General features: G+C 39.5%; 1 protein-coding gene across 3 annotated transcripts in view; it reads right to left on the minus strand.

Moving 5' to 3' along the window:
- RNF44 (ring finger protein 44) overlaps window positions 1-27,619 on the minus strand; it is a 78,539-nt gene that overhangs the window by 24,395 nt on the left and 26,525 nt on the right. Inside the window, exon 1 of one of the 3 annotated variants that reach the window (XM_039356737.1) lies at window positions 5,894-6,189. The exons of 1 other annotated variant lie outside the window; for it this stretch is intronic. The gene's annotated coding sequence lies outside the window, so the exon portion shown is untranslated. Of the gene's footprint in view, window positions 1-4,736; window positions 5,179-5,893; window positions 6,190-27,619 lie in introns of those variants that run through there. One more of the 3 variants, XM_039356738.1, reaches the window with a different exon arrangement.

Here is a 27,619-nt window from a genome sequence, read left to right on the forward strand (position 1 = left end):
TTTTGAATAATTTCTAAGCATTGTGGAAAAAACAGATTCTCTTGGCTGTTCCTTTCAACTTTATCTCTATTAATCTTATTTTTTTTATTATTACATTGCAAGCACCCAGAGGCATTGTATTAGTGAGATGGGTAGCATAGAAATTTAAGAAAATAAATAAATAAACAAATAAATAAATACATACAATTTTGGGGAGTTGCTGTATAAATGAAAAGTATTGGGTAGAGCGGGGCAATCATCTATTTTTCATGGTCAAATGGCAAGTAACTTCAAGTTTTACATTGTTTTGTATGTATTGACTTTTCCAATTACATTCCAAGACCCATTACTGCTGCTGACTTCTGTAATCTTATGACAAAATGTAAAAATGTAACCTCCATATCTCCATTTTCCTGTAGATATAAATGGATCTTCATTGAATAACATAATCCAAGTGCATTTCTTATTACAGCAATACATGTTGTTCTAATGTTCTCTAATCTTCCTGCAATTTAGGCTCTGCAATTTTATTTTGCCCGTAATGAATACTGGCATGACTCCAGCAATGTTCTGAAATTCAGAGTATCATGTCCTTATTAGGCTCATCAACAAAGAGAGTGTGTTAGTTTTATATCTAAAAATTGTGGCAATCTCTGTAGCCAAGGTTTGATAATAAATATGCAGGGAATATAAAAATTAGGTGCACAGAATATAGAGTAAGCAACCCAGAATTATTTATGATCCCAATTATTTATTTATTTTTAAAAAGTTATATGGCTGCCCGTGCTATATACCACAACACTGGGAAACTCCCAGGATAGCAATAAAAATACCAAAACCTCATAAATCAATGGGAAGCTGGCAGAAAAATTATAAGTCACTCCTGTCACTTTTTTCCCCTAAAGAACCCCACTACGGAATAGCACCTGATCACCAGCCTATTCTCCATAGTGTACACTCTAGCACTAACCATGGCACAACAAATAAACCCACGGTGACCCTAGCCTGGGATTTTCATCTCTTCCTACTTAACAAACCACACGGTACTGAGGTTACAAGGGCAACCAGGACTGCTGAGATTCCTAATTGATGCAGTCACATGATGTCACCCATTACAACTATATTACTTAGCCAAGGAAATTCCACACCCAACTGCCATCATAACCAGAGGATTACCAGTATCATTATTAATGGCAAATTCATTTCTAAGAATGGACAAATAATATTTCTGGAATCTTTTTACTCTGGCTAAGTATAGTTACTTTTGTAATCTGCCTACGATTTCATCTTAAAAGCAGTTATTCAGTCCTTTACATGTTGAAACATCATGATTTTCTACCAATTCATTAATCTTATACATGAACTTGTATAAGTTCCACATGTTTTTCTAAACACATTCCCCTCCTAAGAACACTATACTTTTCCAAAACAACTTATACTGTAGTTTATAAACATATATATTAACACAAAAATGGTAGCCAAAAAGCCCACCTCCCTTCTCATATACAAAAATATCCAATCTTGTTGGCAATGTGGGATTTTACATTTCAAGGGACAACTGATTCCCAGTTGCTCTCTATGAATTAAACTCATTTTTTTTCTGATTTTGATGTTAGAAACTTTTTTATGTTTACTGCTAGAAGAAAAAAACGGACAAACAATAGCAAGTTTGGAATGACCTTGTTTAACTGTATAAAAAACAGAACAATATCCAAACATTGCAACAATCCTATATTAATATTAAAAACAGATAACACAAAGAAAATAAACTATAGTTTCCAGTAGTTACCTAGAACACGCCACATTATTCCAATGGGAGATTGTGATGCCCTAAATTAGTGATGGCGAACCTTTTAGAGACGGAGTGCCTAAAAACTGACCCCACCACCGCTCCACCCCCCTGCCCCACCCCTGCTCTGCCTCTCCATTCCCCGCCCCGCCTGCTCACAGGATTCACTGCTGCACTTCCCCACCTCTGCCAGACAAAGCCAATGCTGACTGAGCTGGGATGTAGAATTGCAATATACCAGGATACAAGGAGTTGTATACCTCAAAACACAAACTCCCTGTCACCTCTAAACAAATTCTACTGTACTTTGTACTGGTATGATTGTTGCCAGAAGAACTATATAGATATGGCCATGGAATTATTAGGACACAAGCTCAACTTGAAGGAGATTTTACTTTTCATTTTGAAGGCATCCCTATTAAGTAGTATTTCTACAAAAAATAACCTCTGAGCTGAGGAAGGAATCTCCCCCTTTGTCACTAATGTAAAGCATTTCAATTGTTCGGGTTTTAACATCATTTTTTTCTTCCACTTAATCAAGATTCATTTCACGGCAGTTTAAACATTAAAAATAAAGTCAACAGCTAAAATATTTGCTTTTGTCCATTCTGCAACTTAAGTTACTGCTTCTTGTTCTGTCTTGAATTAAAGGGTGGGATGTTCAGCAAGCAGTTTTTACAAGAAACTAGATGAATATTTTCACAATTTTTAAGAGACACTTGCGGCTCCTTAAAAGTAACAACTAAAACTCAAATGCAGCTCATCTAGTGGCTTCTGGAGACATTCATGCAGGTCTTTTTGGCAACTGTTCCCAAGTGATTTGCAACTGTCTACTCCCCAATTACCTTTTTTTATTTGGCTTCTTAATCAGCCTATAAATTTCATACAGGTCTCCCATCCCACAACTAATTTAAGTCCACCAACTATGCTTAGCTTTTCTGAAATCAGCCATGATTAACAAGATTCTACGGTGACTGTGACATTCTAAGTTTAGCAAATGTATCACCACTTTAATTTTCACAAAATATTGTACAGTAAAATCTCTTTGCAACTTCTCCAAATTAAAGGACTATTTTAAACATATAAATGCAAAAGAATAGATCCAAACATGCCCAAGGTACTTTTCCATTTACTGTGGAATGGAAATCACACTGCCTCGAGTCAAATAATTTTATCGTTTGACACTCAACAGAGTCCTATATGCAGTGGTGGGATTCAGTCAGTTCGCACCACTTCGGCAGAAGCGGTAGCTAATTTTTTGTTGCCCAGGCCCAGAATGGACTTCCGGAAGCGGCATAAACACAGAGAACCAGTTGTTCACATATTTAAATCTCACTACTGCCTAAATGTTAGGAGAAGACACTCTCATCATCTTAACTATCAACTCTACTGCATCTACTCATGGCAAATAAAAGCTGTCTGGCAATTAACAATGTGTCAATTCATCTAATCATTCCTTGGCTTGCCATTGCTATACAAGCTCTCCATTTCAAGTGGAGTTAACTGACACAATAAAGCAATTATATTCACTGATAAGCACTGTTATGTCAATTAGCACAAATCTTCAGAATAACATAATAGGGCATTATAGTGGAACAGCTTTCTTCAACCTGGTGCCTTCCAGATATCATGGGATCATGATTCTCAAAGGAAAGCTAGCTGGGAATTATGGGAACTGCAGTCCAAATACAGATTGGGAAAAGCTTCCTGCACCTAAGCCAAGCATCTTCTCAGACATTATCCAAGCCTTCTAGCTCCTCCATTACGTTAAATCTCTAGTTCTGTGACCTCTAGCTGTTCAGACTGGCAATCAGCTAACATATATAATGCATATTTGCCTTCAGGCCTCACCAGGCATGCCACAGAAAATAATATTGTGCTTTCTGTAAAATGCTAGTTGTTAAAGGAAAAATGTACCAAATCATCACGGCAGTACAGATATTTGGAAAAATATCAAAATGTGCCAGCCCCAACTCTCCACATTGTGAAGAGTGTCACTACCATATGCTTCAAATTTCCAATGAACCTTCCAAGTTAAACAGAGAAACAAAGAAGGCAGAGAGGAAGAAAAAGGGGTCCCAAGATATATCAATATATGCAAAATCCAAGGCAGATGAATTCATCTAGGAGCTACATTTTCTGATTGATAGATCAGTCAAAAAATATATGTAGACTAGTTACTATGTCACAACATTAAAGAGCTGTTTTGATTTCTACTCATATCTCCTTTAATTTTTTATAGCACCAACAGCCCCAGCGCCAATAAACTATTCAAAACGATATTAAGATTTTTTTCCCCTTGTAGAAGTTTCCCATTTTATTTGCTCTCATTTCTGAAACCAGACCTAATAACAAATAACTTTGCTCACACTTCATGTGTCCTTCCTCCTTTTCAATTCAAACCATTTCATTCTGTATTCATTTGGAGAAACCAAGGAAGGAAAATCCCCCCCCCCTGCAGAACAACCTACAATATGCTTCCAGTGTTTCTGGGTAACAAGAGAGGTTCACAAACTTTGGGAGAATCAAAAAGGAGACTGGCTTTGTTCAAGAGGTGGTTCTCTTATAAGTGGGATCTCGACATAAAACACCTGTAGGGTTGCGCCTGCCACATGGATGCTCCACCATTTGGAATGCGCTTCCCACAATCCCTCTCTCCCACCCCGAGCAAACCATTCTATCCGGACTTCATGAAATTCAAGTCAAAGACATCTTGAGAGCTGCAGCAAAGGAGAAGCGGTAGCAGCTTTAGCGGGACTCATGCAGGAAACCACCATGGGCCATAAATGCTCAAAAAGGAAACCCCTTCTGTACAAGAGAGAAAAGGAGGCAATGCCTGAAGGCTACTTCCAACCACGATCCTCCAAAAGCTACCATTCTGGTTCCCGTTGCCTGCACAAGTCCTTTGCGTTCACAATTCACCTTCAGAAATTTGTTTCACAACACAAACCGGCGACTAGTGCCTCACCAAGCATTTTTCAGTCTCGAAATCTGTCATCGCCTGTCAATCCCAATCGGAATAAATCCCGCATTTTAATTGCCACACGGCGGCTCCGCGCTTGCTGTAAAACGCTGGACCTAATTTCGATCAGGCAGTAGCAGTTCATCTTCACCCGGGGGTCGATCGCAATTTCTTGTCCCGAATCCACTCTGGCCTAAGAGAAGAAGGCCGTTTCCCGGGAATTTCTCTCGGCTTTTTTTTTTTTTTCCTCCCAAAGGCCTGGAGACGAGATCCAAGGCGTTAAAAATTGAATGCTGAAGCCAGGGTTGGGGATCTGTAACTTTAAGAACCGCGAGATCACAGGCCACGTGTTCCGCGCGAAACAAAAGCAATAACAAAGAGAACAGAGGCTGCCTCGTCCTCTGGCCTGCCCAGCCAAAACGGAAACGCGAGCCAGAGAAAGCAGAAGAGGGCGGCTCTCACCCAGCCCTCGTTAGCGGAGCCTGACGTGCCTCGAGCCCCGCAGGAAGGGATGAGCCGCCTTCTCGCTCCAAGACAAAGGCGTCAACAACAGCAGAAAGGAGCAGCACGTGTCAGTGAAGCAGGAAGCGGCCCCCTTCCCTTCCCGCGCGCCTAACAAACCCACCAGCCAGATCGTCTTTTATATCCCACCTCGGCCGTTTTTTTTCCTTTTTCATCCCCTTTTTGGTGCTACAGCCGCCTCACCCTTAGGTAAAAGAAACAGGAAGGAGACGAGGTTCTCGAACTGGGGCTTTCTAGGGAAGAAAAACTAAGAAGCGGCCCTTCGCATTTTTCAACATAAAGGAGAAGACATGATCAACTGTCTCAGTTAAGCTCTCGATGAGCTGCAGGTGCAGCCGATAGTCGAGGAGGAGGAAATACCCCGGACTGCATTTTTGTTGCTGGGAAGCCGCAGTTTGCAGTGCCGGCCCATTTGACCCTCCCCCCAGCAGCATCACCCATAACCATCTTTAGCAGAAACCGAACACCACCCAAAGTGCATTTTTAAAACACGGTTTTAATTATGGCTTGAAAGGACTTCAACCATCCGGAGGGAGGACCGTAGCTTCACAATCCAAGCGGCGCGCCCCTCCCTCCCCGTGCACCTCCAGCTCGCAGTCGAATGCACACGACGGTACCCCTCTCGGCCCCGATCTACCTACCCGTCTGTCTGCACCACCTCTCTGGATGCAGCTGCACCCCACATAAGCGCTCCTTTCTGCCCTGGCTCCTGGGCGCCGGCTCTCAGCCCTGTGCCCGCGCCCCCCACGGCTGTTTCCGGTTGCTTCTTTGTTTTCCTTTTCGCTTGCACAGAGCGCCAGCCTCCTCCGAGTTGCCCCCTCAAGGAGGCGCCTACGACCCCGGTCTCTGGTCCTTTAAGAACTGCCTGCGCCGCCGGGGTGGAACAAACGGCGCATTTTATTCACAACATTCGGACCTGAGTGCGCGCGGCCGAGCCTGGCTTGGGCAAACTGGGGAAGAGGAGGGTAGAGGCGCGGCCCCGAGCGCTAGCACGTGACCGGTTCCGGCGCTGCAATTAGCCAAAGCCCACAGCCCTCTTGCGCAGTCGTGTTTGGGCGCGTCCGGGCGAGCTGCACGCGGCAGCGACGGAGCCAAAGCCTACCGAGGGGGTGTTAGCAGGGCGACGTCATGGTAACTACGACCCAGGTGTGGTCAGCGGGATCTGTAACACGCGGAAAAGGAACCGAGCAAGTAAATATACTGAGATATGGTAGGCGGGAAAGATTCGTATATCTCGGACGTGAACTCTGTTTTTCTCCCCGGGCGAAAGAATTGTTGCTCCCCTCCCTGCTGTTTTAGCATGTTGCAATGTGAATTTGCACTGAATGATGCGTAACTGTATAATTGCAGTTGGTTTCACTGGGGTAAATTACGTTTCTCAACTTTCTTTCTAGGCTTGGACATGCTCAAAACCTAAGATTATAATTCTGTTTTTGCCTTAGAGAATGTACATATTATCAATGCATTGTCCAAATAACACATCGTAAATGCATAGTAAAGAAGTAGAGGGAGACTTTTAAATAAAAACATGTCAATAATGCTTATTTAATGAAAAGTCTAATTTTGTGGAGAAGATGCCTCCATTTATAGCTCTTTCAAAAGATAGTGCCTTTCTGAAACTTCACTAACCAGAGTAAGTACTTTAACTTGTATTATTTCAAACAATAATAGACATCCATCAGGACAAACCAGATATGGCAATAAATACAGGCACACCTGGTGGTAATGTTTCAAATAACATGGGAAAGGGAGAGGCTCTGATCAAGGATGATCATATTTGGGGTTCATAAAGCAGCTCTGCTCTTCCTGCATTGCTGATTGAAAAGCATAAAGCATTTTTTACCATCTCTTCAACCAAAAAATTCTTGGAGAACTAAAAATGCCTGCTTTTTAAAAGCTTGACAGTTTACTGATTAAAATCCAGACTCTGAGATCAAAATCCCATCTTGGACGTGAAAGCCAGCTGGGTGGCTTTGGGCAAGCCAATCTCTCTCAGCCCAACCCACTGCACAGGGTGGTGATTGTAGGGAATATAGGAGGGGGAAGATGTCCTCAGCCCTGGGATGTTTGTAAAAATAATAAAAACAGGATATAAATAAATAAAAAGGAAAGGGGGGAGCCAATTGACACTTCTCTTTGCAAGTCATCTTGTCCAAATCACTGAGGCAAAGTCGTGTTGCCACAATAAACAGCAAGCAGATAAGTTAGATATTGAAATAACACTTAGACCAGTGGTTCTCAACCTGTGGGTCGGGACCCCATTTGGGGTCGAACGACCATTTCAAAGGGGTCGACAAACAAGGCTGTCCACCATTTTTCCCCCTTTTCTTTGGCCACGCCCCTGGCAGCCGGTGATGTATAAGTGGTTGGGAGTCACCACAACATGGGGAACTGTATTATGGGGTCGCAGCATTAGAAAGGTTGAGAACCACTGACTTAGACCTATATACCACTCCTTAGTGCTTTGCACTCTGAGTAGTTTACAAATGCTGCTGCCTAACCAAACTGAAGAGCATTTGAATTTTGCTAAAGCTAATTTTCAAAAAATTCCAGGCATTCATACTGTATGTCTTTTCACTTTAAGAAAATATCAGCCCAAGAATTATAATGTGCAGTATAATTTCCCATTATTTATTTCCTTATCATTAAATAAATCTTTAAGAGAGGACACTGTGTTCTTCAGAATCTTCAAATTAACGTAATCCTTACAGACACAGCTAGGCTTATTCATTTATGTTTTCTATTTAGGAGTTCTCCCGTTTATTATAACCTATTCCCCTCCCAAGTTTGTAGAAAGGGGGAAGAAAAAGATTGACTAGAGCTATCCTTACTATTATGTGGGGTAAACCAGTCTATAGTTTTGAGAACTATCTCCTCCTTACCAAACAGATGGGGGGAGCAACAAGCTACTTATTACTTTATATTTTTTATCAGCAAGAGATACACCATTTTGATTTTCTGTCTTGCGTATCAAAAGGATTTGGGTTGCCTCCAGCTATGTCAGTTACCAACAGTCATGTTATAGTGCTTCCACTCTAGCAACTTCACACACATGCACACACACACACTACCAAGAGGACAAAAATAACAATTTAGACTTGTCTACACTGATCCTGTCTTTGGCCCAAAAGGCAGAAACTACAGCAAGGTTTCTTGTAAGTTCAGAATAAGTCTCAGCTTGCTCTATCAGCACCAAAGCATACCAGCAGCCTTGGATTGCTCCTTTGAAAAAAGAGGTGGCGCCAATAATTCTGTCATAAGAATCAAGTATCTCATTAAAATGTTTGGTTTTTGTAAGTGCAACTACAGACAAAAATAAAATTTAGAAATACAAAATCATGCAAAACACTAATGAGCTTTGCTGAAGACTCCCCATTACTAGGGGAGATTGGAATAGAGGGAATAGAACCAGAGCATACTTGATAATATCCTCTATTAACCATTTTCTATGACTGAATAAGAATGTTTTTGTGACATTCAGTTTTTAGTAGACAGTTCATCTGTATACTGAGCAGATATATTTGTCACCTCCCTAAATACTACTGTCTACATGCCAGTAGTAGACAAGATTTAAATGCAACTTCTAGGAAAACCATTACCGGTAGTACTTAAAATGCTACTGTATGCCCTCCATTAAGGACTCCTAATAATTTAGTATCCAAAACCATTTTTTCTGATGAGCAAGAATTTCTCCCTATCACATATTTCATGTCAAAAATTAACCAGGAATATTGCAGTAAGCCTAGCATAAAATCACATTTATTGTCATGCTGTCCATAGATCTAATTAGCAACTTATCACATTAGAACAATTGAGCATCTTCAAATTCATTACATAGAGAAATCTCTTACTTCAAATGGTTATTGCAAATGTAAAAGATTTTTTAAAATGCTGATTTTACCATGTTACAATCAGGAATATTCTTTTACCTGATTTGGCGAAGAGGAAGTGAGAAAATGTCCCTGGAATGTATGTGATTTTAATTAATCTGAGAGCTTTGAAAAAAGGATACAGTTGTTACTTCTAATAATTTACTTGGGCTATGGGAAGTGGCTTTGTTTTGTCTTAAAAAGGCACTTTGTTATATAGAGCAGGGCTTTTCAACCTTTTCACCCGTTTTACCACTTTTAGGATAAGGCAATATCCAAGTACCATCAGTCACCCAGCAAGGTGTCAAAAACTTGAATAATGAATAAGCAAATTATTTTTGGAATCACCAAATGTTGAAAAACTGGATTATATTTCCTAGACTTAGTTATATTTCTGGAGGATGTCTACAATTTTTAAATAATTTGTTGCAACGCTTGGAGGACTTTCATTCTAAGTATTGCCATTAATATTAAATAATTTGCTTATTCATTTTGGTTATGAATACTGTCATTTTGGTGTGATTTTAGTGAATAATGTGTGTGTACTAAAAGCAGTTCATTTATTTTAATGCTTACATGTTTTGTGGATTATCTTCTCCATCTGAATACTGCTCATTCCTCATCATTCAAGATGTGTTCTAATTGGAATTTTAACTTGTTTGTGAACTGCTCAAAGGATCTGCAACAAACTTATAGGCTTTTTGTAGGCACAACAGAGCATCTAAAGTGTCTAGTAAATTGAGTCCTTGCTGAGAGGCCCAATTAGAATCTTTCCCAAGAACAAAACTTTTTCCACATAACTTTTTACATACAACGAATAAAAATTTTATAAATCAACTAAAATCTTTGGGAAGTTGGATTCAGCACCTAAATAGCGTTTTTGATTTGCTGGCTAGAAAATGTATCTGGCTAGATCCTCAAATTTGTAGCATTTGTTCAATAGAGTAAAATGACAGTCTGCCCTCCAAAGAGGTTAGTATTTGCCTTCTGAATTCTACAAAATTCAGGAAAAAAGGGGGGAAAAGGAGGAGAGGGATGGTAGCTGCCTATCATCCAAACAGGAGGGGCAGGATCCAACATCCTCTGCAATAAAACATGACTATTGAGAATGATGCTGGCAAGACTGTGAGCTCTTAGTAAAGTCATCCTTACCAGCAAATTTTAAGGTTTATTGAGAAAAAAATGTTGAACTTTCATATTTATATCTGGAAGTTGATATGGCCAAACCGAAGTCACAATGAAATGCACTCACTGCTCATATTGAAAGCGCATATCCTCATTTTATAAGGACCAATACAACTGGCAGATGAAATATGAGAAGCATTTATCTATATTGCACAGACTGCGCCAATCAGTTATAATTCTGGACCAAGGAAAACCTAAAGTTATCAAAATAAAGTCATTTTAAATTGAATGTTTAGGAATAAGAGAACGTGGATGGTATGAGGTCAAGTTACTTGAGAAATGATTTATAACATAAAACTACATTAAGAACTGGAATAGGAGTAATACTAAGAACAGGATATTGTTAAGGATCTGTCCCACTGTATAATGCAGCGGTTCTCAACCTATGGGTCACGACCCCATTTGGGGTCGAACGACCATTTTATGTGGGTCGCCAAACAACGTGATCTGCCATTTTTCCCCCTTGGGGCGCCGCCGTGCATGCGTGCCGCGCATAGGGCAGCGCTGCGCATGGGGGCAGCCCCGTGCATGCGCGCCGCGCATGGGGGCACGTCCGTGTGATGGGGTCGCCATCACACAAAGGTTGAGAACCGCTGGTATAATGGAATAACTGAAATAATATATATTATAATTTTTAATTTGCCAGAAAACATTGAAGTTTCGCAATTCAAAGTCCAGAAAGGATAAGTAATGGGTGATTAGAAGGAAACGTGAAAAGTGAAAAGATGAAACGTGGAATTACCGGAAGATTTGGACTGGGTAATTGCAATGGTTGGTTGGTAGAGTTTTGCAGGAAAAATTATTTATTTTTAGCAATTTTTCACAAATTTCACAGGCAAATATCATTGGACAAATGAGATCAGACTCAGATTAACTACATGATAAGAATTAGAAAAAGAAAAAATAAAGTTCAGTCAGTTATGACACTTTCAAATTGATATTATGTAACAAATTGAAATGTTTCAATGTCACTTATATATGATTAATCTTATAACATTAAAGGAAGTTAATGGGCTTTGAAGATTTGACAAAGGTTTGTCATACAGACAGAATTTAAGAGCAAAGTAAAGAGCAATTTTAGCAGATTTAATTTTAAGTGAAAAAGAACCTGAAAAGCTGTTATCAAAACTAAAGCAAAACAAAAAACGAAAAAAGAAATCAAAACATAAAAAATGATACTGACTTCCAGAATAAGCCATCCTGATAGAAAAGAAAAGTAACAAAAACTCACGGGCAAGGAAATATGACAGCCAAACTATCAAGCAAAAGACAAAACAAAAAAATACATTCAATTTAAAAATGTTATAACAGTGAAAAACAAGGTAAGATGCTTTTAAAAGATCATGTTAAGTCACAGGAAAATTTACAATTATATTAGGGATACAGAAGTGCAAGTATTGAAGAGATCTACAAAAGGCAAATGAGGTCAAAGATGGATGGCAGGCACTAATTGATTTTTTTGCAAATGTCATTCTAGGACAGAAACATTTATAGCAAGAATATATTCAGGAACTGACTCCACTAGAAAGTGAGGTACAGTATGAGAGGCACTAAAATTGGCTGTTGAATAGAAAAAGATGAGTGCAGATGAAGTAGCCACTGAGCTACTTATGCTGCAGGAGATGCTAACTGTGCAATATACAAACACATATGGAACAAGACCGTCTATTCATACAGACTGGAAAAGACTGGTGAGTATGCTTACTGGAAGTATAAAGATTACAGTATTAATCTCTTTAGGAGCAGTGTTTTCAATTTTTGCAGTGTTCTCAAAGTTTTTAGTAGAGAAGTTTTTCATTCTTTTAAGATTCTTTTTGGCACAATGCAATAGATCCAAAGGTCATAAACCAGAGTGACTGAGATCACAGAGCACATTAATTCAAAACCAAATAAAATATGGGTTAATGTAATATGTGAAGCGCTCAGAAATTGTGTAACGGTATATGGATTAAAATATCACAGGCATCTTTACTGTGTTTAGAATCTACAACAAAAGACTTAACGGTTTGAAATAGGTAGAAAGCCAGTAAAGTAGGTATACTTAATCCTACCGTGTTTTTTTGTTCTGGTTTATGAATAGTGCAGTTTGGGCTACATAAGAGTCATCACACGTGATGGACAAGATACCACTAACACGTCAGACTATCTATTGTTACTTGTACTATGAACTTCAGTTGCTATGAAATGCCCTGTGCATTTGAACCAGCATACCCCCACAGGTCAAAATGAAACGATAATTGTGTATATAAGGGTTTATTTAACTAAACATCTTGGTAAAAGATTGGATATAAAGCAGTAGTCTATTCACTTTAGAACAGCTTTACCCCAAGATCAGATTTCCCCCGTGATGGCATTTTGCAAAATCATAAAAACAAATACAGATAACAGCAATTCTTATTAATAGCTTTAGTAATCTATTTATTAGATTACTAATAATCCTACTAATAAACCTCCCATCATAGACCTGTATTTTTGGTTAGAGTTCTCAAAATCTGCTAAAATGTCTTCCATTTCAAAAGCTTGATTATACATTACACAACAGGCATAACTATTCTGCATCCAATGATTTTAATGACTCCCTTTTACTTAATATGCTAAGGAGTGCTTTATTAGATCAAATCAAGATCTAATTACATCAACTTTCCTAACACCCATGCCTGCAACTCTCAGGTAAGCACCATAAAGCACATAGGACACCTATCTCCCATTCCTTTCACCACCAGCAGCTTTCAAGAATTCACCATAACAATCTTAGCAAACTGTTGCTGCCCAGACTAACACTTTTCAAATTGACTTTAGAGTCATTGGATGTTTTGAAATCCCTCTCTCCTTGGTGGTTCAAAATAGAGGTTACTTCAGTTCCAATCTTCCCTGAATGCAGACTCCTGGAGAGAGCATCTGCTGCTGCAGACATACATGACTTCCCATAACCTAGATTTCCCAGTTCAGTAAAAGAATTTAGAAGAGGTGAATTTCATTGTCATTTGTTAAAAATCCCCTGGACTTAAGAGGTCAGGGAAGATTTTCAACTCCATATTTCCCCACAAATGTAACTTCTTTGCAGATGTTTTACATAAAATATGGTCAGCTTATTTACCATGGATGTTTTAATGTTTATATTTATCATAAATGTTTTATTGTTTTATGCTGCTATTTGTATACTTACGTAACTCAGAATTAAATTGGGAAATACAAATCTGTTAAATATTTTTAAAATCTTGGTATCCAATGTAAATTAAAAAAGATTCTCTGGGTCCAATAAAAAGATTCCAGTCTTGTGGGTTTGGAAAATCTTCGGATTGAGCCTGATGCATAATGACATTCCCTCAGTGTTTTCCTGCTTAAAGTCTTGGGAACTTTTTGTGCAGTATGAAAATAATTAAAAGAAAGCAATTCTTCCGGCTTTAATCTATCAACACTCCTGATTTAGCCAATTTCACTCCTCTCAAAGAAACATAGTATATACTACACACACACACACACACACACACACACACAGAGAGAGAGAGAGAGAGAGGGAGAGAGAGCACATACTAAGTCACAATGTCTGCAGCTGGTCCAATGAAAACTTGTACAAAAGAGATGGTTTGCATCCATCAAAGAAAGGGACTGAGTTACTTGGCAATAAATTTACAGATTTTCTGGAGAAATATTTAACAACTGGGACAGTGAGTTAATTGATACAGAACATTCCTGTCCCCGGCAATCTAAAAATTATAGGATTATCAGTGCATGTAACATAGATGTGTGTGCAGATAAGAATATCAACCTTGCTGTCAAGCAAAATCAAGCTTTTAATACTGAGTGCCGAGCCAAGTACACTAATCAAACAGGTGGTGAGAAAATAGAGGAACTCAGGCACCACACAGGTTATGTAGAAAGTAAACACAGGGTCCGTCATAAAGGACTCAAAGTCTATACACCAACCCACAGAGTATGAGCAATAAACAGAGTGAATTAGAAATTCAGGTAAATGAGGGCAGATATGATACTGTTGCCATTATGGAAATTTGGTGGGATGAAACCCACAAATGGAACACACAGCTAGAGAGATTTAAATTATTTAAAAGAAACTGACCAAATAAAAGAGGAGGTTGAGTTGCTCTCTATATAAGAAATAACTACATCTCTAAAGGAATAGAGCAGAACAATGATGAAAACTGTCTTGAATGCATTCGGGTCAATATAAAAGGGGAAAAAATGACATTGCCATAGGTGTATACTATAGGCTACCCAACCAAATAGAGGAAATAGATGAATTTTTTGCTAGTCAGTTAACTAAGGTATGTAGGAAGCACATCACAATAGTAATGGGGGACTTTAATTACCCTGACATCAACTGGGAGACAAACCCTGCACCAAGTGGAAGATCAAACAGATTCCTGGCAAATCTAGCAGACAACTTTGTCTCCCAAAAAGTAGAGAAGGGAACTAGGGGATCAGCCATATTGGACTTAATTCTCACTAACAGAGATGAAATAATAGAAGGTGTTGAAGCCACAGGAACCTTAGGGGGGAGTGATCATGCAGTATTGGAATTCAACATTATGTAAGCACAAGCAATAGAACATAATCAAACTAGAGTCTTGGACTTTAAGAGAGCTAATTTCAACAAACTTAGAGCTTGGGAAGGATTCCATGGATGAGAATCCTCAAGGAGAAAACAACTCAAGAAGCTTGGGAAATTTTGAAAAGTGAGATTATAAAAGCCCAGTCTAGCACAATACCAATGAAGAAGAAAAACAACAGGTCTCAAAAGAAACAGCATGGCTGTATAAAGAACTCTCTGATAAATTAAAAGACAAAAAAGACAAATATAAAAAGTGGAAAGAAGGGCACATAACTAAGGCAGAATATTAGCAAATAGCCCAAGCCTGCAAAGATGAAGTGAGGAAAGCTAAGGCTCAAAATGAACTAAGGCTTGTGACAAAAGTCAAAAATAACAAAAAAAGCTTCTTTCAACATGTAAAAAACAAAAAAAAAGTGAAGGAAATGATTGGTCCATCAGTGGAGAAATTGGCAAGAAGATGACAAGCAACACAGAGAAAACAGAACTACTTAACTCATTTTTTTCATCTGTCTTTACACAAAGGGAAAAAACAGTCCAACCTATCAAAAACAGTACTGTAAAAAACAGATTAGAAAGACAAGTTAAGATAGCCAAAATGGTAAGTGAGCATCTGTCCACCTTAGACGAGTTCAAATCACCAGGACCAGATGGATTACACTCCAAGGTTGTGAAGGAACTGGAAGATGTGATCTCAAAACCACTGAACTATATCTTTCAAAGATTCTGGAGCACTGGGGAACTACCAGAGGACTGAAAAAGAGCTGATGTAATTCCCCTCTTCAAAAAAGGAGAAAAAAATAGATCCAGGAAACTACAGACCTATCAGCCTGATCTTAATACCTGGGAATCAGCAAACACCTAGAGGCAAACAAAATCATTACCAAAAGCCAACATGGGTTTGTCATAAACAGATCATGCCAGACAAATCATATTGCGTTCTTTGACCAGGTGACAAAGTTAGTGGATCAGAGGAATGCTGTGGATATAATTCATTTAGACTTCAGTAAGGCATTTGATAAAGTAGATCACAACCTACTACTTGATAAGATAGAAAAATGAAGGCATCACCACCAGATGGATCCGTAGCTGGCTAACCGGCCGTACTCAACGTGTAGTCCTCAATGGAACTGCATCTACATGGAGGGAAGTGTGTAGTGGCGTGCCCCAGGGCTCTATTCTGGGCCCAGTGCTCTTCAACATCTCCATCAATGATTTGGATGAGGAGATAGATGTGGAACTCACCAAATTTGCAGACACCAAGCTGGCAAGAATAGCCAGCACTCCAGAAGATAGGCTTAAGATACAGAAGGATCTTGATAGATTTGAACATTGGGCACTATCTAACAAAATGAAATTCAGTGGTGAAAAAAGTAAGGTTCCACATTTAGGCAAGAAAAACTAAATGCACAGGTATAGTATAGTTCAGTGGTGGCGAACCTATGACACAGCTGCCAGAGGCGGCACCCGGAGCCCTCTCCCCCCACCACCCCTTCCTCTCCAGTAATCCCCCTGAAGGAGAGTCGCCCCTGAGCGTGGCCCACATGGAACAGCGCAGCCAAGGACATGGCAGCCAGGCAGCGTAGACAAGACTCTGCCCTCACACCCCATCGTGCACAGTTGATGCTGCAGGGCACGGGCAGAGGGTGTGACCACCATTGTGCTGCTGGGCTGCCTGGGTGATCTGCGGCGGGCCCGGGAGGCAGTAAGTGGCCCTGGGGGCAAATGGAGCAGGTGATGGGGGGTGGAGCGGGGGCAGGGGGTGGGATGGGGGCAGGGCCAGTTTTTAGGCACTCGGTCTCTAAAAGGTTCGCCATCACTGGTATAGTTGATACCTTGTTCAATAGTAGTAACTGTGAGAGGGATCTCGGAGTCCTAGTGGACAATCACCTAAATATGAGCCAGCAGTGTGCTAGGCTGCATTAACAGAGGGATAGAATCAAGATCCTGTGAAGTGTTAATACCACTTTACAATGCCTTGGTAAGGCCATACTTGGAATACTGCATCCAATTTTAGTCACCACGATGTTAAAAAGTTGTTGAGACTCTAGAATAGGAGTATAAAACTGCCGGCCGACGGGCCGGATGCATCATGGTAAAACCGCACCCACCCCATTGCTGGCAATGGAAAAAAAGTCATGATACATCACGACACATCACGTGACATTGCAAGTTTGACACCCCTGCTCTAGAAAGAGTACAGAGAAGAGCAACAAAGATGATTAGGGGACTGGAGACTAAAACATATAAGGACGGTTGCTGGAATTGGGTATGTCTAGTTTAATGAAGAGAAGGACGAGGGGGGACATGATAGCAGTGTTCCAATATCTCAAGGGCTGCCATAAAGAAGAGGGAGTCAAGCTATTTTCCAAGGTGCCTGATGCAGGACAAGAAGCAACGGATGGAAACTAATCAAGGAGAGAAGCAACCTGGAACTAAGGAGAAATTTCCTGACAGAGCAATTAATCAGTGTCTCCAGAAGTTGTGAATGCTCCAACACTGGAAGTTTTTAAGAAGAGACTGGACAGCCATTTGTCTGAAATGGTATAGGGTTTCCTGCCTGAGCAGAGGGTTGGACTAGATGACCTTTAAGGTCCCTTCCAACTTTATTATTATTATTATTAATGTTAATATTAATATCTTGAGAATTTCATCTTTAATCCACACAAATACACAGCCATATGTTGTAATTAAGCTCAAGTTGTAATTATTAATGACTAGAATGGTATACATGAAGACATGAAAAACCAAAGACCTGCCAAGCACAGAATCACAGCCTGTTGTGGGGAAGAAGAAAGAGTATTAGGTATGTTCCACTTTGAGTTACTTATTAAAATAATATTAATAAAGGCAGGATAAAAATAAACAAAATATCTCTTATACCATTTCCACAATCAAAAGAAACAGTTTTGAAATCCATCTTGTCAATTTTCTGCCTTTGTAATACTTGGATATTACAAAGGCAGAAAATTTAGGCTTTCTTTGTCTAGAAGCTGGGTTTCACTGCTGAAGAACTTAACAAAATTTTTAAATCGAAACAACATTTAGACAAGGAAGTGTGAACATTGAGCCAGAATCATCAGTAGTTCAGAAAAAGGAATTTTATAGTAACTGATTTAGTCAGGGTTCTTGTTAAAGCCTATTAGTACTTTTCACAGCAAAATTGTGATATGGCAGAATAATGAGGGAAATCAACAAAGTGGTTTCATCAGCCAGTGGCGTCAACAGAGTAGCGTCTGCTGATGTTATTAGCTGTATATGGTCTCCTAGCTCCTTTAACCCTCCTATAGGCATACTTTTTATAGTGTTCTTCCAAGATTCATAAATTGAGCTAATTAAACCTCTTTTTAAACCCCATTCACTTCTACCAAGAAATCGATAATTCTTACCACAGCAATCCTTCTCTTTTTGATGCCCAATCAATTCCTTCATCTGACCCAGGAACAGGGAATATAAATATAAATATATTAGCCCCTTTACAAGCTACAAATATTGTAAAATTATATTATCCTTTCTCTTACTTGTTATTGCACTTATTTGAAAATAAGAACCACAAAGAGGTTATTCAGCTGCTGGAAGAAGCATTACTTCTACCACCATTCTACAAGGCATGTTCAGTTTAGAGAGAGAGAGAGAGAGAGAGAGAGAGACCGTGCTATTTATGCTTTATCAGATTCTTGCACTGAAGGAGAAAATAGGAAGCCGCTTCCTACTGTAATTCTATTCAGAACTCCTCTTGGCTGGAACAGGCAATAGAGCTATGCAGCATTTCAGATTTGAAAACAAAATGGCACTTCAGGATGTGCTTGGTTAAGGGAACTGCAGGCAAGTGGTCCATACAAATGTCCAAAGGCGCTTCTAAGGGTTGAGGATTGTTTTTCACACCCCCATCCTTGGTGAAGTGAGAAAGCATATTCAATGACTCACAAATAATCCAAATCTTGAACAGTATAAGTGAGATGAGATGAAAGAGGAGGGAGGGGGTTTCTGGATGTGGCCCTTGAACAAATGTCATAGGAATAAGAAAGTCGGGGTTGAAATAAAACCTTCTGTCTCGGCCTCCCTCAAATTCTAAAAATCCTTGCCCAGCACAAAGCTTTTGAGCTGATTCAGAAACACAGGCTTGCTTTTGCTAAAGTGTTCCCCAGCCTACCATTTGAAAAAGAAAGAAAATGGGCATTTTTCCTCCGTGGCAAACAGGAGCCCTGATTGTCCTTTTTAGGAGCAAATGGTTAATGTCAGATCTCAAGCCTAACACCCATCCACTATTTTTAAATTTTGCATAAGAGCATGCACACAAATAATATGTGCCACATTATGAAGTTTTAATTGGTAGAATAAAATAACTATTCTCTTTGGAACATTTTAGAAGACACAAATATACTGTGTTTCCCTGAAAATAAGACTTATATTTTTTCTTCCAAAAGAGGCAGTAGGTCTTACTTTTGGGGGATGTCTTTTCCACTATCGTGCCTCACCAACAGCCCCGTCCAGAAGGAGCCCACGTGGCTGTCAATGGCCCACTTCTGTGGCTGCTGGTCGCCCCCGGCCTCCATTTTGCCAGGAGAGGCCTTCAGGAAAGGCCTCTGAAGCCCAGAATGGAGCTCCCGGATGACGCATGTGTTGCGCCCCAGCCTCTGTTTTGCCGGCAGAGGCCTTCAGGAAATATACATGCATAAACAAAACTAAGTCATAGCATTTAAAGGACAGATTTAGTACAGGATAAACATTTATGAATTAAATGCTCAAATCTACATAAAAAAAACCCATATTCACATTTTACATTGTCACACTTTGCTGAATATATCATATTCGTCGAATTAATTCATGAACAAAACCATAAACCAAGCAAATCCCATTATGACATTGTGGTATATGCACTTAAGCCAGATAAAATATATTGTTTCTGAAACAAAAATCTCTAACACATAACTTTTACATTTTGTATTTCAGAAATCATCTTGAAATCAATAGCCAAAAAATGTTACACAAAAGCTCAAAATAGCTTTTGAAATTATTCATATTTTAGCTGCTGTTAGAAAATAAAAGTTATTATTTTGTAATTACAGGTATACTAGAAAGATATCAGATATTTGAATATCCACGCTCTGAATAAAGATGGTAAATAATAGTTGCAGCTGTTTTTATTCTTTACTTGATCACCAATAGAAAAGGGGAACGAAATCATTAAATAACATAACTGTTAAAAGTAGTATAAAACATGCAAACAAAGGCCTCAACAGTTTTATCATCTCTCCATTACTATCCTTTTTTTTAATTGAAAAGTTTTATATAAGTTTTAAACAATATCCCCCCCCTAAAATAAGCCCCTCCCTCCCTCCCCCCTCACTTCCCAGAGCTGGTTACAGGGTTACAAATAAACAAATTCTAAATAAACTTATCCGACTATACAAATAATAAAATCGATAATATACTTTAACTCAAATACAAAAAAAGGAAAGAAAAAAAATTAACAATATAAGCATTTCCAAATTAAAAACTATAAATAATTCATAATCTGCATTATGCATTTTAAACCCATATCATAACCCATATTTACTCTACATATAATTTATCCATCTTCACCTCACTGAGGTGTATATTGTACTATTCATCCATAATAAACACAAAATTTTCCCTCCAATATAACCTAACCAACAAACTTACATTCGATAAAATTGGCTCTTTGCTTTTTACCCCTAAGAAAGTCTATTAATATCCTCCTACTTAAAAAGTTTTAGCAAACCATTCATCTTCTAAAATTCTCACCAACAGAGATCATTAAAATTTTGAATTCTTTTACACATTTACCCATAATATCTCATAATTATTTTTCACTTTAAATTAAGAATTTATAATATATATACTCCCAAATATTTAAACTTTTCCACTAAATCAACACCTACTATTATTGTTTTACTTTACATCTACATACTACACAAATCATTCACTGTTCCTTTAAAACATACTAAATACAAATCATTCACTTTTCCTTTAAAACATCTTCTATCTCAAAAAACTACTACAAAAGTTCATCATTTCCTTTTCTTTATTCCAACATCCATCTTCTGCAGTTCTTTTAATTTACGTCTATAGGCTGCACGAGTCATTCTCGGTTCCTTTAAAAAATCTTCTGTCTCAAGAGACTGCTGCAAAGGTTCAGCCTGTTTGTCTCCCACATCCAATAGCATAGCACTTTCAACTTTTCTTCTATTATCTTAGGTCGTAAAGATAATGGAGAACCCACCTTCAAAACCGAAATGTAAAAATCTTTCGCCTTTGACATTGTATTAAGCCTATAATATATCCCCACATAATTCAGGACTATTCCAACCGGTATATCCCATCTGAATCGAACCTGGCGTTTTTTGAGCTCATCAACCAAAAAAGCAAAATCCTTTCTTTTTCTAAGAATTTTTGAAGGTATTTGTTTTAAAATTATAACATCTTGAGCTGCAATTTGAAATTTCTGCTTATAAAAAGCCTGTAAAATTTCATTACGAAGTGATCTCCTAGAAAAATAGATAACCACGTCTCGTGGCAAATTTCTTTGTCTCGCAACCCTAGAATTAACCCTAAAAACCTTTTCCGTCTCTCTCAATTTTTCTTCAGGCTCAGCCCCTAAAATAAGAGCTATATCTTTTACCACCACTTGTCTCAAATCCTCTTGAATATTTTCCTTCATTCCCCTTATTCTTAAAGCAAATTCCATGTTTTTGTATTGTAACATAGTAACTTCATCCTGTATTATTTCCACATTATTTTCCACTTTGTCAATTCGATCTTCCAGTTTTTCAAAATTTCCCACAACATCATCAATACGCTCATCCAGAAGATCTATATGACCAGCAAACTTTTGAAACGCAAACGCTATGTCCTCTGTCAATTTCATGAATTTATTTTCAATAAAAATCTCCATCTCTTCTTTAATCTGTCGTGCCTTTTTTTCCAAGGCATCCTGTAAATCTTTAAGTATACATGCTGAAGACAATGGAGAAGGTGGTGGAAATTTAGACTTAGCTTGCTGAGCTGTCTGCATTACCAGGAAGATAGAGATTTTAGAAGCAACAGAAGCTCCAAGACGCTTTGAAGCCATTTTATTTTTAAGACCACTTATAAAAAGTCTGCTAAAATCTTATAAAATCAACAAATACCCCCCCCCAAAAAAAAAGAAAAAAGGAGAAGGGGAAAAAAGACAAAAGCCCCCTTAAAAGAAAAAAAGAAGATTCTTGCAATTTATACAAATACAAAATCTGTTACACTGTTCCAAGTAGAAGTTCTGGTCCTTTCACTCAATGAATCAACATCTTAGCACCATTTTTCACCACTCTTAATTAAAAGAAGGAGAAGATAAGTTCTTTTCCAGAGTTAAAGTCCGAAATAATCCCCATTTTAGTCTCTCCTGGTCAGCTCTGTCTGCTTTAAATTTTACTCACAAGTTCATTTTAAGCGCAGATGTGGAAGCAGCGTCTAGCTTTGCCCTGGAAAAATCAGGGCAAAGGCATCCTGGAATGTGGAGAACACCCCAGACTCCGTGGGAGCTCACCCTCTGACCACCAAAAAAGAAAACTTTGGGGCCTCAGGGAGCTCTACCACTATCTGAGGAAAGCTCACCTCCTCTCCTTCGCCCAGGGAGAGAGGTTCCAAGCCGCGAGACAGCTGTTGCTCCTGTCTCAGCTGGCTTTGACACATTCCAGGGCGGACGGCTGAAGAAAGCCGCCATCGCCTCGGCCATCACCACCAGAAGCCTCTCCATTACTATTCTTATAGCAATTATTTATTTGATTGCTACAAGTCAATTTTTGCTGAGGCAAGTCAATCTATGTGAATGTAAGGATACAAACAGACCTTTGTTCTGCAAAATATCAACATAAATTACCCAAATTGATGCTTTCCAGTTGTGGTGAAATTGCAATTCCTGGAAATACCAGCCAGTGCAACTACTGGACATGCTGACTGCCAATCTGGGAGTAGCAATTTGGGAGTAGGTAGAGGGCACCAGGTTGATGACTTCTACTTCATCACAAGGAGCAGTAGTACCACTTTGCTCACATTTTATTGGTAACTGGGAAAATATGTTCCTTATTTAATTTAAAAATAGCTATCAAGTGCCCATGGGGCAAGATGAGTCCTACAACCAAGTCACAGGATTCAGCCCCAGAGTGGTAACATCTCTTTTTATGTCTCCTTCAGGATCACATCAGAGAAAAGCCTTTGTATGATGAAAATAAGGCACTCATTCGGCATGTGAGGGAGTGTGCATGTGTGAAAAGTCCACCTTGGTTGTAGGTAATCTTTAGCTTGTCTGTGTCTCTCCTCCCCATCTTACTTATTTGGCTCATAGTTACAACTCTTTGACATCAACTGCATTATAAAAGTTTATGGTGTTGTGTATATGCATGTGTGCGTGCACCTTCAAATCAGTCTTGACTCTCAACAACTGCCTAGAATAGTTTCTGCAGCTCTCTTGGCAAGAAGTGTTTTGCCACTGCAAGCTTCCTAGGTCTTGGGGAAAGTGACTGGCCCAAAATCACTCAGGTACCTTTGTGCTTAAGGCAGGATTAGAATTCATGCTCTCCTCGTTTCTAGCTTTGTATCTTATAGTAACTACTACACCAATCTGACTCTTTGCTGTAGTTGCCCAACCATGTTATAGTAAAATTATGTACAGCAGTATTTTTAATCACAAATCATTTCATGGATCTGGTTCACAAGCCTTTCTGCGGTGAACCATTTTTATTCTGAAGGGGCATACCCAAGAAGAAAAATAGTTACAACTCGAGGAAATGAATGTTACCAAAACAAAGCATGGATCACATCTAAATTTAAATCCAGAAGAAAAGCCTTTTCTGCCATGGCTCCTGCCCACTGAACATTTTCACAGATGAAGAGATATACATAACAGTGATGGTGAACTTATGGCACATGTGCCAGAAGCAGCACTCAGAGCCCTTTCTGTGGGCACGCGCGCTGTTGCCCCAGTCCCACCTCCCATGGTCCCCTCCTCACCAGCCACCCCCCGGAGGAGAGTCGTCCCCAGGCGCGGGCTGCGCAGAGCAGTGCAGCCAAGGACATGGCAGCCGAGACAGATTCTGCCCTCATGCTCTGTCACGCACAGATGATGCTCCGGGGCACAGGCGGAGAGCATGGTCACCATGGTGTTGCAGGACTGCCTGGGCAATTTGCTATAGGCTGAGGAGGTGGTGGGTGGCCCTGTGAGCGGGTGGGGGCAGGGCAGGGGGTGAAGTGGGCGGGGTGGAGCAGGGGTGGGCCGTGGACGAGACAGTTTTTGGGCACTCGGTCTCTAAAAGGTTCACCATCACTGTTATATAACATTCACCAACTTGGAATTAAATTTCAGTGAGCCAAATAAGGATTTGTTTTCATATTAGTTCTGCAAAATATGACAAAATTATACTATTTACACATACACATTTGTGCTGCAATAGGTTTTCCAGAAATTTCATAAATGGGACATGTCAATTAATAGGACACAGTCTAAATCAAATGTTTTTCAACATTGGCAATTTTAAGATGGATGGACTTTAACTCCCTAAATTCCCTACACAGCATGGTTGGCTGGGGAATTCTGGAACTTGAAGTTCTCCCATCTTAAAGTTGTCAAATTTGAAAATGCTAGTTATGTGCTGCCCAGCCAAATGTTGAATATTGAAAAGATATTCAAACTTTAATCAAGTCACAGAATATATTACCTCATCTATAGTCACTCATCTTGTATTATCTCAAAACTCATGCCATGCTTCCTACTTTTGTATATGCCTTATTTTTTAAAATGAGACAAGCCATGTTAAAAAAGAATGCACATAAAGAGTGGAGCTACATAAGCAAAATACAGAATAAAAGTGGGTGGGCGAGTGGGCATAAACAAAAAATAAGTATGATATGTAAACCTGTTGTGAAAATAGCTAAGTCCATGGTGACTGATTTTAAAAAAAATACTTGAATTCATGTTTCACAGAGAATGCGTTAAAAAAAGAAGGTAGACAGTAGATTCCAGCTGTTCTCCTTCAATGTTGACTGTTTATAGATTTTTAAAAAAAGTTTGCAATGACATTCCAAAAAGAGATACAAAGAAAATTCACCACTGAAGCCTTTTGACCTCTGCTATTCTCTACCATTTTGCTCTTCCCTACTTTGGTAGAGTCTCAATACAAGACCAAGACCATCAGCATCTGCATTAGCAGCCAACAGATGTGCACAGCTTACATTGCTGGCCTTTCAGCTTTCTTGCTGTTGGAAATATGCCCCACTGACAAATTAGATAAATGTAGATCAAGGGATCTATATCCTATGCCGCTCAACTGATCAAATCATAGATTCCATTATACAACTCTACTCTGCTTTGGGCACAAGGAGGAAAGTGGTGTCTCCAGCTGAGCCTATTTGGAGGCTGCATCTTTGTACAACAGCCTTGACTAACAGACAACATCAAAACCTTTGTTTTGTCTTGTCAGCATTCATCCCATCTCCTGTACCAGGGAAGACTGGAAAAGCCAAATGTTTTTCAAATTCCAAAAGGACACAATTCATAAATCACTCCAATATTCTGAGCACCCATCAATCCACTTCAAACTCCTCTAAAGCTACTGGTATGCAAAACTTTGCTGGCATTGCTGACTTCTTCAGCAGGCCCATCCATTCACTAATTGAAAAATCCTTCTTTAAAAAAAGAATCCACGTGATCCCACCCAAGATGTATTTTTCTAACAAAGGACCTGCTACAGCACCGAGATGAGTATTTCACACTGAAGGCCCAAGCCACGCCCCCCCAAAAGTAGGCTCGTTTCACATTTGTTGTTAAGGAGGTATGTGGAACACAATAGAAGAGGAATACCCAAGGCTAGCAGGGCCCTATAGAGAACTTCACACGGTAGTGCCTGTAATGTGCCTCTCCAACAGGCACAGATTTGCTGCTGGCAGGGAGGGGGGGGGGAGAGAGAGAGAGAGCACTGTTTATAAAAAGATACTTCGTGTGGCTCTTAAACCAAGGAGAGAGAAGACGACAAGCTTGTGAAATCGCTCTCAGTTAAATATGCTTATGTCACTTTGACATCTTCACTCCAATCAAGATCCTAGTGGTGTTCTCCATCTGGTTTTTAAGAGCAGTGTTCCTAGCAGTCATTTTTCAGATTTTTCATAGAAGGAGGATCTACAGGTGGAAAAAAAAGGGTGTGAGGCGGGGGAGTTGGTAATTTGGTTCTCCAGAAGAAGCAAGAAGTCATAGGGCTCCAAAATACTTGTGAAAATCAGCTCTCCCTCCGGGACAGGCAGCAGACTCCAAAGGCCTGCCTATTTCTGCTCCGGAGTAAACATGCAAACCAGTCCTTCATTTGGGGGAAAACTACTGGCATAACATGTGCCGTCCCCATTGTCTTTGTTTTGGCTTGCCACCAAGCGGCTGTGTCCTGATTTTATATGTGAAGGCAAAGTGTCAGGCAAAGCTGTTGGTTTTGCTGTCCTCCCACGTTATGATTGTCACCAGCCAGCCGGAAACCATCTGCCACCAATTACAACAGTGATGTAGGTACAAGAAGGGGGCTTGGGGAGGTGGTCAGTTTTGACAGACGGGTCATCTGGCCCACTTTATTGTGCACACTAAACGGGAGCATGCATTGGTTGAAACAAGGAGCTGAGTGATAAGGCAGGCGAGTCCGCTGTCTCAAAACCTTGGCAGCCCCCCTTCCTTCCGCCTGCCAAACAGCTGTTGGCTCTCTCAAACCTTCAAGTTGCCTGATTTAATGTGAAGCTCCCCAAGTTGTTTGGTGAACATTTGTTTGAGAGGTCCGGCTATGCAGCTGATTGCAGAGGGGGGCTGTCAGTGATATGAAGCTAATATTATCCTGTTATCGAGCAATCCAAGGTTGCTTCCCTTTTCCATCCTTCCAACAGGTCTACTTACAGTAGCTCCCACATTTCTTCCTGCCTGGACTAGATTGTAGTCTTCTCTGAGTTACTCTGGTTAACAGATTGAAGCGGAATCCAGACAAGTCTGTAGGATTTTGGCTGTGGTTTGTTCTCCAGGCATGTTTTAATATAATTCCTGAATGCTTTGTTACCAAACTAGGTAACATCATAAGCAAGATTTTCTTGTCCTATTCTCCTTAGCTCATAAGTGTCTTGTGTGCCAGTGTGGTCAGTTGTTTGATGCTAAATTTGAATTCCGAGCAGCTGATTGGTTCTCTTGTTGATTGGCACTTCGAATGATCTGGTTTCTTACATATTAATATGTTCGATCTAAATCAATATGTTTGTTAACTGCTCCTTTGATGGAAAATCAGGTCTCATTAATTTTACGCCCATAAAACTTGTAGCTTAGGTTTTAGATTTTGGCTGTGGTTTGTTATCCAAGCTTGTTGAGAATAGGACAAGAAAATCCTGCTGATGATGTTACCTAGTTTGGTAACGAAACGTTCAGGAATTATATTAAAACAAGCTTGGAGAACAAACCATAGCCAAAATCTAAAACCCAGGCTACAAATATTTCCTATTATTTCAAAATCTGTAGGAGTTGGGGAGTCAGTTTGAGGGACACTTGTTTTTTAATCTCTGGGGACAGGATTATTTGTGACATCCAAGAAATGTGTAAAAGAAACACATATATGCATACGTCTATTTAAATATAAATAAAGTTGATAACAGAAAGGTTCCTGACCAAATTGAACCCCAAGTATGTGCTGGACAGGTTCGTTTCTCATGTTTAGCTGTGTTTAACCATGGATAAGCTA

The sequence above is a fragment of the Crotalus tigris genome, unplaced genomic scaffold (genome assembly GCF_016545835.1).
Source record: "Crotalus tigris isolate CLP2741 ecotype Arizona unplaced genomic scaffold, ASM1654583v1 scf7180000018829.1913635, whole genome shotgun sequence".
Lineage (NCBI taxonomy): Eukaryota > Metazoa > Chordata > Lepidosauria > Squamata > Viperidae > Crotalus > Crotalus tigris.